Source organism: Alligator sinensis, unplaced genomic scaffold (genome assembly GCF_000455745.1).
Source record: "Alligator sinensis unplaced genomic scaffold, ASM45574v1 scaffold173_1, whole genome shotgun sequence".
Taxonomy (NCBI): domain Eukaryota; kingdom Metazoa; phylum Chordata; order Crocodylia; family Alligatoridae; genus Alligator; species Alligator sinensis.
Window position 1 is genome coordinate 1,809,754 of NW_005842207.1, and position 7,750 is coordinate 1,817,503.

Sequence of the window (7,750 nt, forward strand, 5' to 3'; positions counted from 1 at the left end):
GATCTTTTGCAAAAGCTAATGATAAGCTGCATTTGTTTGTATTACTTTTATTGCTGTATAGAACATGTTACTCTATGTTTATGTATCTGTAATTTTGTGTCATAACTTAATCAAAGATTATAACCATTAACTAGGGATCTGGCTGTTTACATGTCAGAAGAACTGGAGTATGCAGGCTAATAAACAGGAGAAAGACTAAATTACCAGGTATCACTGGCCAGTTGCTTTTACAAGGACAAGAGCCATTATCACTCGTAAACCCATAGCAGAAAGGACTTTTGTTGGGATGGTCACCCAAAGTACTGGGGATATCCATCTGCCTGTAAGGAGAAACATCAGCCGCATAATAATTAGCCCCTGGCTTGTTTACTTTTCATACCATCCAGAAAGAGCACACACCAACTGCTGAAACTTCCTTAGCCTGACGAAGGGTTTTTGAACACGAAAGCTTGCTTAATAACTTTTCTCCAACTATTTGGGTTGGTCTAATAAAAGATATCAAATTCACCCAAGGAACCTTGTCTGCATAATAATTAGCACATTCTGGAGAGAGAGGCAATTACCTTTGGGAATTCCAAACATCCTAGAAAGGAAAAAAAAGTTATGGAGTATTCTCATGCTTCCACAAAATAGACAGTATAGTTATGATGAGGGGGCTGGCCTGAAGGTATTTAGGAAACGTCCATTAGGCAAAAGGGTCTTCAGATTTTCCCATGTCTTGGGAGAAACCTGGTCCATAGCTGTCAGAGTCAGGGGGAAAGCTGGTCTCTGACCATTCTGTCAGGACACTCTGAAGGACTGTGCTATAGTCAGGAAAGAGGATGAGAAACTTTAATTTTTTTTTGTTCTGTACTCTGTCTCCGAACAGGTTTGTTTTTTTTGGTACACTTTTCTCCTATTTAATAAATCCTTTTGCTGTTTTGCTCTCTGCTCTTTACCACAAGTAAGCCGTAAATCTCAGGCAAGTGGTATTTCAGGTATACCTCTTCTGTATGGGAGGTCATATAATTTGGTATAACCCAAGGGGAGATTCCCCCCTGGAGCAGGCAAAGATTCCCCTGCTGCAGCTGTGGAGTCTAGTATCCTGGCAAGTTGAGCTGAGGCTTCCAAGGATGAGTCATCATCCCAGGGGCAAACCTTCGTCTGTTCCTCAAGACAAGCAGTGAGAAACTTAGGGCTCCAAGGGTACCCCACAGTCAGGCCCATGACAAACAACATTAATTTCATCATTGTGTGAATGGTTTATCTAACTCTGGTATCCACACTTGAAAAAGAATGTCAAAAAATTGGAAAGAGTTCAGAAAAGAATTACAAGAAAAATTCAAGTCTGAAAAACATCTTACAGTGGATGACTTAAGAAACTGGACATATACAAACAGTGGCGAGAACATTAGGAGAGGTTACCTGATTTATGGTTTAAGTACTTATGTGGAAAGATTTCAGATAGTAAAGGGCTCTAATCTTACAGATAAATGCAATGAGTAAAGTATCATTTAAGCTCAACCACAAGCTGTAGGCCAGATACAGGAATTCCTGGATTAAATTCTATGGCCTGCATTGTGCAAAAGGTTAGACAAGATGATTACTCCTTCTGGCCTTAGCATTTATGAGCCTGCAGAAATTAGTGCCAATTTGGACTGCTTTCACTTAAACTGTTTTGATCCAGCCCTACTGATTTTGCAGGGAGTGAAGGATACTGTAAAATGTGTGCTGTGACCGAGCCATAACAATTCTCCCATGCAAAAGAACAAACCAGTTATGGCAATTTTAAAGGAACTTCTCTGGGATCTGAAAGCAAGTGGAAGCAGGCTACAAAAAAAAAAAAAAATCAGCATTTCCACCTTTTAAGCCAGAATCCAAACATTTGTATGTCCCTTCATTTGTAAGGCCAAAGAATGGTATTTGGAATTTCTGAAGTATGCCTAATGCACCAGTTTCAAAACTCAAGGTGCATGGTTTACAAGACCATACATAAAACCAGATTATTGTGAATGAGCTATTATAGGTGTGGCCAACCTGCGGCATATGTGCTACAAGGAGCACAGGTAGCTTCCACATGGCGCACAGCAGAAGCCAGCACAGCAATGGATTGAGCAGGGAGCAGAAAGCAGAGCAGCAGACCAAGCAAGGGAAAAGGATCAGAGTGACACTTGGGGAGGGTACAGGGCTAATTTGTGGCACACCTGCCAAAAAGGTTGCTATCCACAGCTATTATATCAACAGCAAATTCAGATCTACATGGAACACAATATAGAGTACAGAAATATGCTAAGTGTTTTTACATAATATGAAAAAAATTAATCTCTTGGGGGTGGAGGGTGGAATCCTACCAAACCTCCTCTCATTCTTTCTTTTTGGCTCATATTTAGTCTTTCCCTGCAAGAGTAGGCATGACAAAGTGCAGACCCACCAGAAGCATATCAATGAAAAAGAACAAGGTTGGTGTTATCTAAAGGTGCTAAAATAAGGAGTGTTAGATGAATAAAGCAGACACGTACAACTTTGAACTCGGGCTTATCTGTTGACAACAATAACTTCTCTGAATACTAAGAGAGCATTCAGTAGACTTGCTGTGTGGCAGCAAATATACACTTGCCCAAAGTCAGCTGTTCATGGCAACCTTAGTACTTGTAGACTTGTAGCCACTGCAGTAAGTGATGGTTTAAATATTGCAGGGGTTTGAAATTATATGAACAAATATATTTTGTACAAGGAAGTGTTGATATATTATGCTTCTTTTAACCCAGCTAGGGTAACAGGATTAATATGCTTAACTCAAAATATTTAGGCAGCAGCACAATGTATTCTGCACATGTGATTCTCCAGGGACATAGTCAATCTAGTCTACAACTCAAAAAAGCATTTAAACACATGTAGGAAACAGAAGGAAGATGAGTAGAATGAAAATGGGAGAGGAGCAGGAGGGATTAGTTTGGAAAACTGCAGGCTTGTGGCTACAGGAAAGGTAGGGTGAAAGAGAGCCCACACCTAGGGGTAACACAAATAACAGTGCCTATTCATGCTACTGATACATTTTTTCCATGCAGGCTTTTTATATATTGCTGATTCATGCTCCAAGCCAAACCTCTATTCCACTGCCAAAAAATCCTCTCTGGGTGTGAAGGGAACAGCAGGTTTTGCTGCTAAAGTAAATAATGTGACTTCTCTCTATTCATAATGGTCAAGGGCCCAATTTTGCAGCCTTCAACATTCACAAGGAACACTTGCTAATGTGTGTAGCCCTATTGGTTTCAAGTGTTATACATAAAGAAGGGTTTTAACCTTGGGCCCTATAATTAAGTCAGTAACAGACAGAAACAACTAATTTCCTGGCCCGATCCCCATATTCTGGATCAATCCTTTATCCGGACAAAACCTTGTTTTATCTTTCTTGCTTTTTATAGCAGAGATGCATTGTGTAAATCTCTATGAACAAGGATGAGAAAACCCTAGGACAGATTATATTTGTCTGTAGCATTAATTTGCAAAATATTCCAGAATGACACAGCTTAAAGATTTCATAACTAAAACAGCAGCCTGCCCAACCCCTTCCACCACTTTGTATTTGAATTCAAGACAAGGCCATTTTTTCCACTCCCCTCCCCCCTGCCCATGTTGAACAGGATGGGGGAAGGGTTCTCATCTTGGATTCAAGTAAATAGGTTAGGCAGCATTCTCTGACAGCATGAGAAAGATTGAGCACGACTTGCTTGGGAGCCTGCTTAATGAAGCCGACTTCAAGAAACGCCACCTGGCTAGTACATACCAACTATAGATGAACCAAGTATCTGTACAGCTGCAACATGCAAAATTCAGACTGATTCCAAGATTTTAGCAGCAGTGACTATCTAAAAATCTCTCCTGAGCATATGTAAATAGCAATTTCAGATGGTTACATAGTTTGTTAAAGAGACAGTTATGACTCTTAACCCAGGACTAAATTTCTGCTGTCTCCTTCAAGTAAAGATACAGAAACCCTTCAAAATAATTTGGAAAGAAGAAAATTGGCAAAACTACTCTTTCTTCCTTTGTTCTCAGAAACAGCTAACCTGCTTTTGCTGAATCTTACCACAAAGATTCACCCAGGCAGACAACAAAAATGAAAAAAAAATTAACTCAACTGGTTAAAGTTTAACAGGTAGGATCAGATGTCACTGCCATCTCTGGTTAATGGGAAATGTTTCACTTTCTGTACTCAACCAAAAATCCCAATTAGCAATTATTACTGAAACCTGAAATCCTAAATGACAAAAGAAAATTTGCAACTTTCCCTTTTGAAAGTCAAGAAAAAGATTTTTCTTCTCTCTCTCTCTCTCTCTCACTTCTAGCATATACCATCATCAGCCTGTCATATCCATGAAATGTGTTGGAACCAAGTTATTTGCTTACCCTTTTTATACCATCGATTGTACCATATATAGCATCAAAAGGTTCTATTGTCGCTGTGAATCTCATAATCACAAATACAGTTGGTGGCCTTTTGCACGTCATACTCCCAGGAATCTCAGGAAAACCCAAGAAACAAGGATTTATCTTTTATTGGACCAACTATGTAGTCAGGATAAAGTTAGACAACCTTTTGAATGCAATTCATTCGTCCTCGGGTCTCATCACAGGGAGCCAGGAACAGAAAACCCAGGTGAGACTACCAAATTTAATGAACAGACTAACTTTCTATTGCATCACAAAATTTACTTGGTTTTATTCTGCAAGCATAATCAAAACAAGAAACTGAATTATTTCATAGTAAACATTTCATATGGTATACCTGTGCTTGTACATATTTTATAAAAGTGAAAGTCTTCATAAACTGACCTCTATACCAGTATTTCTCAACCAGTGGGTCACACAAATATATGAAAGGATCATGAACAAACTTTAAAAATGGATTCTCCTTTAAAGGAGAAAAACCATGGGAAACCGTGGCTTTTCCCTTGCAGGCTGGCAGACTTCAAGCCTGCAAGGGGCTGCTTGGGGCTCCCCATACCCCACCACCCCACCCCCATCCCAGACACTGGGGAGCTGGGGCCCAAGGGCAGGGGGCAGTGGGTCAGGAGTGAGGGGCACTGGGTCAGGACTAGTCATTGATGTTTACAAATGGACCCTGGTCCAAAAAAGGTTAAGAACCACTGCTCTAATACAGCACTCTAAAAAGATAACCTCAAAAACTGAAAAATAACTTGAGTCTGCTTTTTGGGAGATTTTATCACGTAAGATCATGAAAGTGCTTATTTATTTACAAACGCTATCATTATTTACACCATCTATAAGTGAGAGCATAAGTCAGGACATTCTGAGCATAAGACAGGACAGTCCACCTATTTTTTGACACCACACACATGACAGAAATAAGGAAAATATCTGTTTGAAAGGAAATTTTACTTTCAGATAGTAAGTTCACTCAACCAATTTCAGGCTTGATGTAACCCTACTTCAGGAATGGGCTTGGCTCTTCTGTAAAGATATGCTTAGATACTTTAAACATATTCTTCCCATAACAACTTCTCATTTTTCCTGTTTTGATGACAGAGCATGTCTCTTCCCCAAACCATGAGATATTACTTGTGAGATTCAGGAACTTTTTATGTTCCTTAACAAGCAGATTTCTGGAGACGTTAACTTTGCAGTGGTGAGAGAGCCAAGTGCAGCAATGCATTAAACACTACATTACATATCTCTATTCAATCTGAATAGGTTATTACCTCTGCTATCCCGCCAGTCAATTACAAGAAGGCAAATGTGAATCCTTTACAATTACTGTGTGGTATTACTTTTGCTTTGTGCCTACAAATCTGCTGCAAAGCACTAATCTTACAAAACTAACATCCATCCTTTACTTTGGTAGTGCCAGTGACAGGCATACTCCCTCACTTGTAATGCAAAATAAGACAGCAAGATGCAAAGGCATTTATTTCACTGCCTTTTCATGCTAGGTTCAGATGCTGCCTACTTTTCAAAGCTGTAATTCTACTTCTGACACATCTATCAAGAGATGGCGAGTATGAAAATCATAGCTTGCAAAAAGGCCAGTTTGACTCAATGCCCACCCCTGCAACTAGCAGTGAACTATCCTGTTAAATCAGGCAATGAGCTGCAAACAAAAACAAAGCATTTTCCCAAATAAATACTACCAACACAGCAAATTTTCTCTTGGCTCATCCTATTTTCATTTAAACACACTGCTTGAGGCTGTTCGGGGTTTTAATAATACAAAAAGGCATTTTCCAAGTGTAAAGAAGAGGGCAATGATGACAACAAGCACAGAAAGGAAGTTTATTTTCCTAGACTAAATTTCCTCCAGCCCCATAAGTTTTCTTTGGCTAAACATCTTCAAACCCACAGGCCATACTGCAATTCTTGGCAGAGCCACTCCCAGGGACAGCCGACTATATTTCTGCTGCGCAGCCCCAAGGCTTTGCCTCATGCTGTGGCAAACTCACTTAAAACCACTTCCTAATCTCAAGAACCTCAGAAGAAAGACTCTCTCCTCAACCCAGGACTGCACCCACTTCTTACATGCCTTCATCACTAGAACAGTGATCAGAGCAAGGCTACTAGATCCCAGACCCGTGGACCAGACACAGCCCCTCATGGGCCAAGTAAGGGGTTGGCAGGGGCACCACTCCTCTGCTGCCTGACTGCCAGAGCTGTGGGAAGCTGTTGACCCTGAGCACTAGCGCAGGACAGGACAGGCAGCGCCAGGCCCCAGGGTCGCATGGCAGAGGCATTGCCAGGTGTACGATAATTAGCATATTTGTACAATTTCAACCCTTATACAATGCATGATAGATGATACTAAAAGCGTTCAAAATGCATGATAGGCAGACAAGGTTCTTTGGGTAAATCCAATATCTTTTCTTAGACCAACTCAAACGTTGGAAAAATTCTTTGCAAAAGCTTTCAGGTACAAACACCCTTGGATCAGGCCTGTACCTTCATTTGTATCCAAAAGCTTGCAAAGAAGAATTTTTTTCAACTATTTGAGTTGCTCTAATAAGAGAGGTCAGATTCACCCAAAGAACCTTGTCTGCCCTGCAGCCCTTAGGCCAGCAGCTCCGTCTGTGGTATGGTTACCACCAGTGGTATGCAGACAGCCAGTCAGTAGCACATGTTAATGCATGTATTATAATTACGTTATAGAACAAAAATTAGCTTGCAGCACTTAAGGTTGTATCATTTTAAATGGGTGGTGCGCAATCTCTCAATTTAGGAAGGGCTGCCTTAGACCAGCACGGCTACAACCTATCCTCCCAAAACGTACGATGACTTCGGATGCAGTTACTCGATGCAGCCTATGCAAAACCCAAGCCAAGCTCAGAGACTGACTTCCGGATGCGCTCTCAGCACTTCCTTACTGCGGCTTGCTCCAAATAAAGACTCACTTCCACTTGGAGGACCCAGTTCTCACTCGCAGGAGCCTTCCAGTGAACAATATCAAGTAAATAAGACTTATCTGCATACATTTCCACCCCCCCTCCCCCGCCATGTACGAGTTTTTCAGCAAATACAATCATTTGTGCTTCCAATACGATCATTGCATATCGAAGACCAGACAAGGCGGCAGGGCAGCAGGTGTCCGGTTGTTACCCCCTCAGGCACATGCGCCCCCCGCAGCTACCGGAACAGCACCCCCCTCTCCCCTGAGCGGAGCCGCTGGGCAGCGGGGCCGGGCCTCGCGCGCCAGCATCAGTGACAAGTCGGGCCCAGCCAGGCCGGGGCCACCCGCGCCGGCCCGGGGTGAGGGGGGGGG